Source organism: Limanda limanda, chromosome 20 (genome assembly GCF_963576545.1).
Source record: "Limanda limanda chromosome 20, fLimLim1.1, whole genome shotgun sequence".
NCBI lineage: Eukaryota > Metazoa > Chordata > Actinopteri > Pleuronectiformes > Pleuronectidae > Limanda > Limanda limanda.
The window spans coordinates 1,612,865-1,625,452 of record NC_083655.1 but is presented as its reverse complement, the minus strand read 5'-3'; the positions used below and the strand labels follow the sequence as shown (position 1 = coordinate 1,625,452).

The 12,588-nt window shown below is 43.3% G+C and overlaps 1 long non-coding RNA gene across 1 annotated transcript; it reads right to left on the bottom strand.

Annotated features, from left to right (window-relative positions):
- Positions 1-1,211: 1,211 nt before the first annotated feature.
- LOC133026985 (uncharacterized) lies at positions 1,212-5,689 on the bottom strand. The gene is made up of 4 exons (XR_009683245.1): positions 5,640-5,689; positions 4,649-4,758; positions 2,484-2,593; positions 1,212-1,299 (listed from the first exon to the last, which is right to left on the bottom strand). It is a non-coding gene; the product is annotated as an uncharacterized LOC133026985 (long non-coding RNA).
- Positions 5,690-12,588: the final 6,899 nt, after the last annotated feature.

The following is a 12,588-nucleotide window of genomic DNA, read 5'->3' as shown; positions in this document are numbered from 1 at the left end:
ATAAAAATAAATACAAAACACACACACTCTGACTCGTGACTCAAATGAAGACTGAGGGTCGCTTTTCACTCAGAGACCCCCGTGTCTCCGCGGCGGGGGCTGTCGCAGGGGGGCTTCGGCCCGCCTTCGCCCCCCTAAAATGCGGTCGCTTTTATGAAACATTTCTCGGCGTGGTCTCCGTTCCTCCCGCCCCGAGCCTTTCCAAGCCGACCCAGAGCCGGTCGCGGCGCACTGCCACGGAGGAAATGCGCCCGGCGGGGGGGGGGGGGGGGGGGGGGGGCAGCGCCGGGGAGAGGTGTCGCGAGGAGATCACCTGCCACCTGCACGGGAGCCCTGACGCACGCGGGGCGGGCAGCGCGGGGACAAGAGTCTGTCCACCGGCCGCGGGGGCCCGACAGGAGCCGCCGCTTCCCGTGAAGGAAGGAGCGGAAGTGTGAGGAGGCGGGACGAGCGGAGACCTCAGTCTTCCATTGGCTCAGGTACCGAAATGAGGCACCGAAATCTCCGTTTCATTTCGGTCCGGGTAGGTACCGGTTGTATTGGAACCGGTTCCATATTGGAACCGGTTCTCGGTACCCAACCCTACTCAGGAGGCCTCAAGGAGTTTGGATGCAAATTTCAGTCAATCACTCGATTATTCAGCCAGTTGCAGCCATTTTAATTAAGTACATAGAAATTAAATTAATATAATTTATGTCTCAAAGGATGCAGGAGTTGTGCTATTGTACAAGAACAATAATAAAGTGACCTTTTATGTAATATTGTTGTCATTTGTAAATCCACCAATAAACCTGCAGAGCCATAAACAGACATTGAATAAAAAAATAGTTTTGCAACTCGAGCATTTCCTGATCTACACTCAGACCAATAAACTACATTAAAGTGAATTAATACAAGCTTGTAAAAGTTCATGTGTCCTGAAACCACCGGCCATAAAGAGAAGGAAACTCAACATCTAGTATCATGTTCACGTCATAAAGGCTGGAAATGAATTACAGAACTTTATAGACAGTAACACTGAGAGAGAGAGAGTGTGTGTGTGTGTGTGTGTGTGTGTGTGTGTGTGTGTGTGTGTGTGTGTGTGTGTGTGTGTGTGTGTGTGTGTGTGTGTGTGTGTGTGTGTGTGTGTGTGTGTGTGTGTGTGTGTGTGTGTGTGTGTGTGTGTGTGTGTGTGTGTGTGTGTGTGTGTGTGTGTGTGTGTACCTGGCTCTGCAGGTCGATGTCCTCACACCTCAGCCAGTGAGTCCAGAGCTTTACTGGGATCCACAGTGAAGACTCTCCACTGGTTGGTGACCACTGCTGTAACGTATGATTGTGAAAACACGTTGTGTTATTAAACACTTGAACAGATGTGATGACTTAACGTTGTTAATTACTCCTTTGAGCAGTGGTGTATAAAGTACTTTAAAGCCATACTTGAGTAAAAGTACAGATATCTTACCTGAACGTGACTCCGGTAAAGTAAAAGTCACCCATAGGAAAATGACTTTAGTCAAAGTCTTAAAGTCGCTCATATTAAATGTATTAACTATCAAAAGTACAAGTACCACAATTTTTAATGCAAAGTGCTTTTTGTGTACATATATGTATGATTGCAGATATGTATAATGTCCTCTCATTAACTAAATAAAAGTAGGGGCTGCATTTCAAAATAACAGAAAATAAATAAAATGTGAACATTGTGCATGTTCAAATAAAGGGCTTAACTTTAGGAAAAAAAATAAAGGGAGCAAAAGCTATAATTTAAATTTTTCTGTTTCACATCTTGACTCAAAAGTCTCCACCAATTTTATAGACAATAAATCTCAACACATCTTAAGAATTGAACAGTTTTATAATCACTTTCTTCCCCTCTGATATCCCACTCCCCCTGTTCCTCTCTTTCTCTCCGGCTCACTCCTCTGTTCCTCTCCCTTGTTTTCTCTCCTTGTATCTCTATCTTTCTTTCTACCATCTTCTCATCTGTCTGCACTGTAGAGTCATAATGTTAACCGCATGGAACGCACAGACTTGATTGGCTGAGTAGTATCACGTGGGATGGCTTAACTCGCACGCAATTGGTCTGTGCGTTTCCTCATCCGCTAAACCACTACCGTAAAGACTACAAAAGCTGCGCAGGTTACAATAGAAGCGCCCGTCAGGTTTTAAATCATAACCCTCTGTGTTGGCTGTAGGTCCGGGTCCATCTGTTAGTGACCCCTGTGTACAGGACCGAGGGGGGCGACCCCTGGCAATGGCGAAAGAACGATTTGTTTACGGTTCCGCCGTTCCACCTAAAGAGGGGTCATTTCCGGTACAGCCCCCCCACACCGTTCGCAGAGGCACGCGTTGCGCAAACCTCTGCTGCTAAAGTAAGGAGACCGTTTTGAGAATATAAGAAATAGAAAGAAGAGACATTTGTTTTCAAATGTAGAAATAGAAAAACTGACCCAGAGCCTGTGAAATACTATGAATGAATAATATAAATGTTTCTGAACACTCACCAGCCTCAGACTTCACGTTTCCTGCGTCTGCTGCTTGAAGTTAGTACCAGTCTGACACTTTCACTGGCTCCTCCCCCATCCGCTCGGCAGTTACTGGAAATCACGTGACTCTGAGACACACACACACACACACACACACACACACACACACACACACACACACACACACACACACACACACACACACACACACACACACACACACAAACACAAACATCGGTTTCCTGACTTTTACGAATCAGAAACTTGTCCATAGTACAGTGTGTGTGAAGTTAATTGCAACGTTGTGGTCTTGTGAGTGTGTGTATGAGTGGCTGTGAGCGACTTGCACACGAATAATGAATAAGGCTGTGCTAGGCAATGGTTCCTAACAAAACGAAGAGTACACAATGTAGACAGGGACAGCACAGAATAGTATTCACCTGCTGGTGTTTTATTTGTTGCAACACGGTGGATGATTGAAGATGTAAAGGTAGTTGTTAAGGAGAAAAGGGCTAGCTGCAGTTGGAAGAAGTTACCTAGCTAGAAGGCTAGCTCGTGGGGCTACGAGCTTTCTGAAAAGACTGTGGAGCAAATTACTCCTTAGATCAGGCTGCGAATAGGCCTACTGCACGTGGAGGAAGGGATTACTAAGGAAGGAGTGAGTCTTTTAAAAGACTGTTTATAAAGCAATGAGTGACATCGCGCCCCCCCTGGAGTGTGTTCGCCCCCCCCCCAGGATTTTTTTCAACTCACTGAAAAATTATAACAAAAATATACATATACTGTATAAATTTACACATTTTGAACCCCAGATGCTGAGGTTCAAATAGTAATTGACTAGTGCAGGGGTATTCAACTAAAATTTAAAGAGGTCCAGTTAGAGAAAATGTCTTGAAGCAAATGTCCAGAAGATCATAATGTCTAACTATTAATTGTGATATATATTTAAGTAGCCTAGTAGTTGTATCAACATGTACTCACTAATGTCAAATCAAATGAATTCAGTACCATTCAAAAACGTTTTGACAATATTTTTTGTCGCGTAACATAGAACTGAACATATATGTATGATTGCAGATATGTATAATGTTCTCTCATTAACTAAATAAAAGTAGGGGCTGCATTTCAAAATAAGAGAAAATAAATAAAATGTGAAAATTGCGCCTGTTCAAATAAAGGGCTTAACTTCAGGAAAAATAAAATACAGGGAGCAAAAGCTATTATTTCAATTTTTCTGTTTCACATCTTGACTCAAAAGTATCCACCATATTTACAGATAATAAATCTCAAGACATCTTAAGAACTGAACAGTTTTAGAATGCCTTTCTTCCCCTCTGATATCCCACTCCTCTGTTCCTCTGTTCCTCTCTTTCGCTCACTCCTCTGTTCCTCTCCCTTGTTTTCTCTCCTTGTATCTCTATCTTTCTTTCTACCGTCTTCTCATCTGTCTGCACTGTAGAGTCATAATGTTAACCGCCTGGAATGCACAGACTTGATTGGCTGAGTAGTATCACGTGGGATTACATTACATTACATGTCATTTAGCTGACGCTATTGTCCAACGCGACTTACATTTTTAGTACACTCAAAATTTATGAGGGGCCATTTTAGGGGTTCAGTATCTTGCCAAGGACACTTCGGCATGCAGGTGGGGAAGAGTGGGGATTGAACCGGCAACCTTCTTGTTGGAAAACACCCACTGTACCACCTAGGCCACACCGCCCCCCACCGGGATGGCTTGACTCACACGCAATTGGTCTGTGCGTTCCCTCATCCGCTAAACCACTACCGTAAAGACTACAAAAGCTGCGCAGGTTACAATAGAATCGCCGTCAGGTTTTAAATCATAACCCTCTGTGTTGGCTGTAGGTCCGGGTCCGTCTGTTAGTGTACCCTGTGTACAGGACCGAGGGGGGCGACCCCTGGCTGTGGCGAAAGAACGATTTGTTTACGGTTCCGCCGTTCCACCTAAAGAGGGGTCATTTCCGGTACAGCCCCCCCCCCCCACACCGTTCGCAGAGGCGCGCGTTGCGCAAACATCTGCTGCTAAAGTAAGGAGACCGTTTTGAGAATATGAGAAATAGAAAGAAGAGACATTTGTTTTCAAATGTAGAAATAGAAAAACTGACCCAGAGCCTGTGAAATACTATGAATGAATTATATGAATGTTTCTGAACACTCACCAGCTTCAGACTTCAGGTTTCCTGCGTCTGCTGCTTGAAGTTAGTACCAGTCTGACACTTTCACTGGCTCCTCCCCCATCCGCTCGGCAGTTACTGGAAATCACGTGACTCTGAGACACACACACACACACACACACACACACACGGTTGCCTGACTTTTACGAATCAGAAACTTGTCCATAGTACAGTGTGTGTGAAGTTACTTGCAACGTTGTGGTCTTGTGAGTGTGTGTATGTGTGGCTGTGAGCGACTTGCACACAAATAATGAATAAGGCTGTGCTAGGCAATGGTTCCTAACAAAACGACCAGTACACTATGTAGACAGGGACAGCACAGAATAGTATTCACCTGCTGGTGTTTTATTTGTTGCAACACAGTGGATGATTGAAGATGTAAAGGTAGGTGTTAAGGAGAAAAGGGCTAGCTGCAGTTGGAAGAAGTTAGCGAGCTAGAAGGCTAGCTCGTGGGGTTACGAGCTTTAGGCCTGCAGGCCTACTGCACGTGCAGGAAGGGATTACTAAGGAAGGAGTAAGTCTTTTAAAAGACTGTTTATAAAGCAATGAGTGACATCGCACCCCCTCTGGAGAGTGTGCGCGCCCCCCCCCCCCAGGATTTTTTCCAACTCACTGAAAAATTGTAACAAAAATATACATATACTGTATAAATTTACACATTTTGAACCCCAGATTCTGAGGTTCAAATAGTAATTGACTAGTGCAGGGGTATTCAACTAAAATTTAAAGAGGTCCAGTTAGAGAAAATGTCTTGAAGCAAATGTCCAGAAGATCATAATGTCTAACTATTAATTGTGATATATATTTAAGTAGCCTAGTAGTTGTATCAACCTCTGCTGCTAAAGTAACGAGACCGTTTTGAGAATATAAGAACTAGAAAGAAGAGACATTTGTTTTCAAATGTAGAAATAGAAAAACTGACCCAGAGCCTGTGAAATACTATGAATGAATAATATAAATGTTGCTGAACACTCACCAGCTTCAGACTTCACGTTTCCTGCCTCTGCTCCTTGAAGTTAGAACGAGTCTGACACTTTCACTGGCTCCTCCCCCATCCGCTCGGCAGTTACTGGAAATCACGTGACTCTGAGGGACACACACGCACGCACACACACACACACACACACATACACACACACACACTAGACTATAACGTATGATTGTGAAAACACGTTGTGTTATTAAACACTTGTTGAACAGATGAAGATAAAAAGTGAAACTGTGAGTTAACTCTGTTAATTAGTCCTTTGAAGGCTCTTTGATCCAGACCTGCTGTTCACATCTGTCTCTGGGATCCGATCACATGACGTCTGTCTCCAGGTGTGAACTGACAGACTTAGAGTCATGTGATCAGCATGACTCTAAGTCTGTCAGTTCACGTCTCCTGGGACTGAGCCGGACAATGTTCACTGGTCCTTTTTCATGATGTTTAAATGAGTCTCATAAACTGTGGAATCCAACCATCACTGAGTTCCTTCATGTTCTGATCAGGTGCTGGTCACTGATGAGTGTGATTTAGTGGGGGGGGGGTCTTCCTGGTCTGGTCTCACTGCAGCTTAAGTGATTGGCTGAGTACTGAATTCATCCTTCACTTGATTGGTTTAAAGGCATTTACTAATTTTACAGGTGTCGAGGGAATTTCACCCAGACATGTATCAAAAACTGTAAGAATTCACGAATCAAACACCACACATAAACAAGTACTTGTCTTTTACTTGCAAGGGAAGTCCGGACCTCTGAGTGGGTCGCAGCCAACTTCGACGGTACTTCCCATGCTCAGCATATTTATTCGAAAGCTCAGTTACAAGTTATAGGTGGGGTTACATTTGCATACTAGACATAGCTTAATCGTCACATCTTTCAGAGGCGCGTTTCTCTGTCTCAGATACTTCCGCTTAAGGACTGAAAAACAGAAGTTCAGCTAGAGCACAGTTAGAGCAGGAAAGAGAAGTTCAGTCAGAGGGCAAGACTGTTTGTGGTTTTTTGCAAGACATGTTGTTGCACTAAGAGGTGTTAGACTGCACCTCTGAGTCAGACACTTTGCATCAGCAGTACATTCAAAACATGATAACTTATATACAATTCTTCTAACAACAGGACATTCATTTTGCCGACACAGGAGAGAAAGTTATAAAATCATAGAAAAAAATCTAAACTACACCAGAGCAGCTTTTTTCAAACATAGGAGACGATTTAAATGTGAAGTGATTTGACGGCTCCCACAGGGAAGTGAAGCCAAAACATCTGGATCGCCCCCTAGTGGCCGGCTGCAGTATAGGTCAAAAACCCCTCCTCCTCCATGTTAGTAGATGGGACATGGACTAAAGTCAAAACTCAAAGTAAACGTTAAATAAATGTTTGTCAAAGATGGTTTCCTTTCATTTCAGGTCGTTCTCATGTCACTGATGTTTGTTCATGTGTTTCTGATCAGTTTGGTTTGAATCAGTTATTTGATGATATAAAAACAGGCTGAGACGTGATGATTGACAGCTGACACTGGCTCCTGATTGGTCAGGTGGGCGTATACATGACATCACCAGTGCTCGATGACAGCAGTCGTATCCGGTCGTGTCGTCCATGTTGATCCAGTCATTGATGTGAACATAGAGACGTCAGAACAAGGTGTTGAAGCTCTGGACTGTAGATGAAGATGGATGAGGCGTCTCCATCAGAGCCTCGGAGTGATCATCTGAACGAGGAGCAGGAGGATCCACACGTGATGCAGCAGCTGCTCACGGCTCATTAACGACTTTGTTCCACGCTCACACAAAAACAAAGTGTCATGTGATGCGTGACGTCACAAACACTCACAGATTAGTAATTCACGATTAAAACGTCAAACATCTCATCTAAGGAACTTTATTTGTTCATCTATTATCTACGTTACACTTCTTCGGCCACAGCTCCGTTCTGGACTGGTTGTGAGAGCGGTGGTTTGGAGATAACACCATGTGCATTTAAAGAGACATAAATATAACCTGATGAAAACATGATCAATATTCGTTGTGCTCTGATTCACCGTTTCAGACTCGTGCTGAAGAAGATTCACATCTCTGGTGACAAGTCGTCTGTTTTTATTTCTTACATATGTAACACGGCAATAATCGTATGGAAAAGAACATAACTGAGCGATATATCATTTGAAATAAAATGTAAATAAACTTAGTATAATCCGTCATCACACACACTAAATCAGAAACTTAACACTGGTGACATTAGAAGAAAAAGAAGCTTAATGCAGGAAAATAAAAGTTTTTCTAAAATGCCATCAAAAACCAACACAGTTAACATGTGAATACTCAGTAAATGATATTCTACTGCATCTAGTATTTATGAAATAATCAAACATACAAAAGGAAAAAGACTCTCCGGCTAAAATGACGTCTCATGGCTGACGGAGGTTTTACTCAGTACGAGACTGGGATGCAAATCCACACAGCAAGACAACAGAGACAGAAAACACTTGGATGTACTGGACACATACAAGTACAAGAGTCAAATACTTCTGTCCAGAACGTAGACGGGAGCCGTGTATCAAAATACTCTGAGACGTACGGAAACCTGGAGGCCGGACGTCCTCACAGTCTGTTCACACTCCAGAAACTGTCTCTGTCTGGAGGAGACAACGACCTGAAAACTGTGATTCATCGTTAAAAACACAAAAGTATTTGATCTGAGACACAAAAAGACACAGTGTGTTAGTTCCTGTATTTCAACCCAAGCTGCGTCGAGTGAACTTTTATATCAGAGGTCAACAACTAAACTACTCTCACCTGAACATGAATAAAACTCAGGATCAATCAATGATTCAACGTGAGACATCTTTAAACTGTTATTATCTCTAATTCCTCCTTGCACCCCCACTCTCCAACTCGTCTCTTAAAGACAGAAATCAGACGGAGACACTTTCCCGTCCTCGTTTCCACACTAAGTCTTGTGATGTCCTGTAGTTTTCTCTTTGTCAATCATCAGATAAAAACTCTTTTCTCTTCTCACTCCTCTGCTGCTGAAGCCTCGAAACTCTTTAAGAACAAAAAACACAAATAAATATTCTCATTTCAGAAATGGTCGTAAGTTAGACAGATGTCTCACTCTGCTCCGGTTTACCTCAAACATGTGTTGAGGGAGAGAAAGAGGTTAAATGAAACCTGAACCTGAGATAAACACAAACTTAAACTCACCTAAACTTAAACTTAACTAAACTTAAACCTGAAACTACGCAGTGAAAGAACGTCTTGTGCAGATTAGATCAGATTCTTCTTCTGCTCATTGTGTTTGAATTAAAAAAGTTTTGATCTTTTGTGTCAAAGACAAAACTCTGATTTTAAACTCAAAGTGATTTGATTGTGTTGAACTTTGTGTTGAACTAAATCAATTTGTGACGTGAATCCAGGAACTTTAAGATCATAAACAAACAGAATGTGGTTCTACACACATGGAGACAGACTGAGGGACAAAGGTGGAACAGAATAAAGGAAACTTAAACACATATATGTGACTCTTTATAGAGGGGTTATATATTCTGCTTGTGTTGTGTCACTTCAATAAACACATTCTTCAGGTGAATAAACACAATCTGTGTGGAGGGCCATCTAGTGGTGAAGTTACATATTACAACCAGCTCCTCTGATTCCTCTGGAGCTCTGTCTCCACTCTGCCTCCCAGCAACAAGGCCCAGTCAGAGCCGCTCTACACACAAGCTGCTGCTGCTTCAGCCTCTGGATCCTCAGGACACAGCTCAGCCTCCGTCCACACACACTGTCCTCTTCACACTCAGCTCCACTAAGACTCCTTCCACCTGTTGAGAGAAGAAGACATCAGTGTCACAGAGACTCACTTCATCAGCTGTGAGTCAGTGATGCAGCTCATCCAGTAGAAAGAGCAGCAGGGACTTCAGTCCTGTTCAGAGGTGGAGCAGCTTCCTCTCTGCTTCATGTTCACGTGTTGGAATGAACACGCTAAGAGCTCAGTGTGTGTCCTCTGCATGTCAAAGTGCAGAGTGGACACCTGAGAGGTGGATTTACTGCTGTTACAGGTGAAGACATGTCTCACTGTGTGTTGATGAACATCTGCTTCTGACAAACTGGGACCAGATGAGACAGATGGACCTCAGCAGAGGTTCTGCTCTGTAGAAAGAGCTCCTGGTTACCATGGTGATGAGGAGAGGCTTCAGTCCCACTGATCTCAGAGCTGTGACAAAGATCCACCTGATCAGTTCTTCACTGATGAAGTGAGAGGACAAACTGTCTCAGATCAGATGAAGACGTCTCTGTCCCTCGTGTGAGGCTGTCAGCTGTGGTCCAGCTTCACTTCCTGTTCACATGAAAACAACAACTGTCGTCTTCACGTCAACTCAATCACATGATCCCAAGCAGCTTGTGGCTCGTCTGATTGGCCGACTGTTGTCTCTCTGTGTCTCTGTCCAATCCTGACGTCTGTCCTCATTGTCCTCTCACAGCTTCACTGAGGAAACACTGAGGCCTGAACTACGAAGACACTTCAACATGTCCAGGAGATCTTTCTGAGATCAGCTCAACTGAACCTGACAGACACAGTCAGGCTAAGTGGTCACATGACGCTGGTTATCAACTCGTTAATTTAACTCAGGTTTTCCTCATCGAGATTTGAGCGTGAACATAAAAGGGGCGGGGTCTACTGTGTGTGACCAATCACAGACATGGACAGTTTGACTGACAGCAGAGCCTCATATTTCACAACCAGGATCAAACTGTTCTATAATAAAAATCAGAGGAGAACAAACACATGATCCAGAATAAAAGAAACTCAGTCACAGTTGCTAAATGCAGGAAGAACAGCTGGTAAAACATCTGGATCGTGTCAATGTGTAAGTTACAGCGCCCCCTGGTGGCATCTGGTAAAAATATATTACGTGACCACAGCATAATAACGTGTGTGAACGAGATAAATAACTCGAGGCGACAAGATCTGAATCTGAAGAAGACGAGTGGAAGAGAAGAAGACACACACTGTCTCACTGTCTCTGAGGACACACACTGACTCACTGACTCTAAGGACACAGACCGACTCTGAGGACACACACTAACTCTGAGGACACACACTCAATATGAGGACACACACTCTGACTGACTCTGAGGACACACGCTGTCTCACTTACTCTGAGGATACACACTGTCTCACTGTATCTGAGGACACACACTGCCTCACTGACTGAGGACACACACTGCCTCACTGACTGAGGACACACACTGTCTCACTTACTCTGAGGACACACCGGTGTTAATTTTGGCAGCTATTTTTGATTTAGTCTTAGTCCTAGTCTTTTGACGAAAATGCATATTAGTTTTAGTCTAGTTTTAGTCATTTTTATCCTTCTTAGTTTTAGTCTAGTTTTAGTCGACGAAAACAAATTACATTTTAGTCTAGTTTTAGTCGACGAAAACAAATTACATTTTAGTCTAGTTTTAGTCACATTTAATAGCCACATTAAACTCCTTATCTTCCCTTCTCAGGTCCAGGGACCCCCTGTGTTGTGTCTACAACTGCGTACTAGTCTAGCTTGCAGTACTTAGGTTGTCCATTAGATGTCCCTCCTATAGGTCTATAGCAGGGGTCGGCAACCTTTACTATCAAAAGAGCCATTTTGCCCCCTCTTCCCCCAAATAAAATTTGTCTGGAGCCCCAAAACATATTTAATAACAAAGCTGATAAAATTTTATATAAAGTTATACTATACTAATCTGTAGATTATTGCATTTATGAAATTATAGAACAACAATAAAGAAAACTGTTGACATTTTATTTATTTTTACCTGTTACAACAAAGGGAAACACCAAATGCTTATGAAGAGGAGAAGAAAATACACAGGCAAGTGTAGGCCTACTTTGAAATAAATTAAACGCAGAACTATGTAGGGTTATTTGAGTCATCCCCATATTTGTGGGAAATGTATGAAATAAGAAGTACCCTATTTTGAAATAAATAAAAACATTTAGCTGCAGCCTATATATTTTAGTTGGCGAAATGTGAAAAAAAAAAGTGAAAGCAGATCAGACCGGAGGAGGAAACTGAAGCTCGGTAGAAACCAACTGCAGCTTCTGCTCTGATCCAGAAGCTGCGGCGCTGATCTCAGAGCAGCTGAGATCAGAGAAACTCTGTGTTTTCACTGTTTCCATAGTTAAGAAGCAGCCGATGAGTCAGTGAGCGGCTGCTTCACATGAACGAGCTCTGATCTCAGCTCTCTGAGCGAGTGCGCGGGGGCGGAGCCTCGGGACCGGTGCGCTGTCTGGCAGCACACACACACACACGCACACACACACAGACACACACACTCGCCGCTCCGGGTACTTCATGACGGCCTGATACGATTATGTTTTTAAAAATGGTTGTGACTTAGTCAACCGCCAACATTTTCGTTTCGTCTCGTCTCGTTAACGAAAATTAAAATAGATTTCGTCATAGTTTTTATTTTCAAAAATCCATTTCGTTACGTCTTCGTCTCGTCTTAGTCATGGGAAAAGGGGCGTTAACGAATATTTTTTGTTATCGTTATCGTCAACGAAATTAACACTGTGACACACACTGTCTCACTGACTGAGGACACACACTGTCTCACTGTCTCTGAGGACACACACTGTCTCAATGATTCTGAGGACACACACTGACTCAATGACTGAGGACACACACTGTCTCACTGTCTCTGAGGACACACACATGGACCTGTCTTCAAGAAGCTGACTGAGGTCATCTGGTGTTTTGGGGACAGGATGAGTCTGTAGACATTGAGATGTTCTGGGTGAGTTAGAGATCAACTGAACCAACCAGACGTTGATTTAAACTTCCCTTATCCGTCCCTTTAAGGAGAGTGTGCACCACACAACAGTGGAGAGTCACTGTGGTCAGTGGGCGGAGCTTTTATACGGGTTGATCTCCAACTTAACCTGGA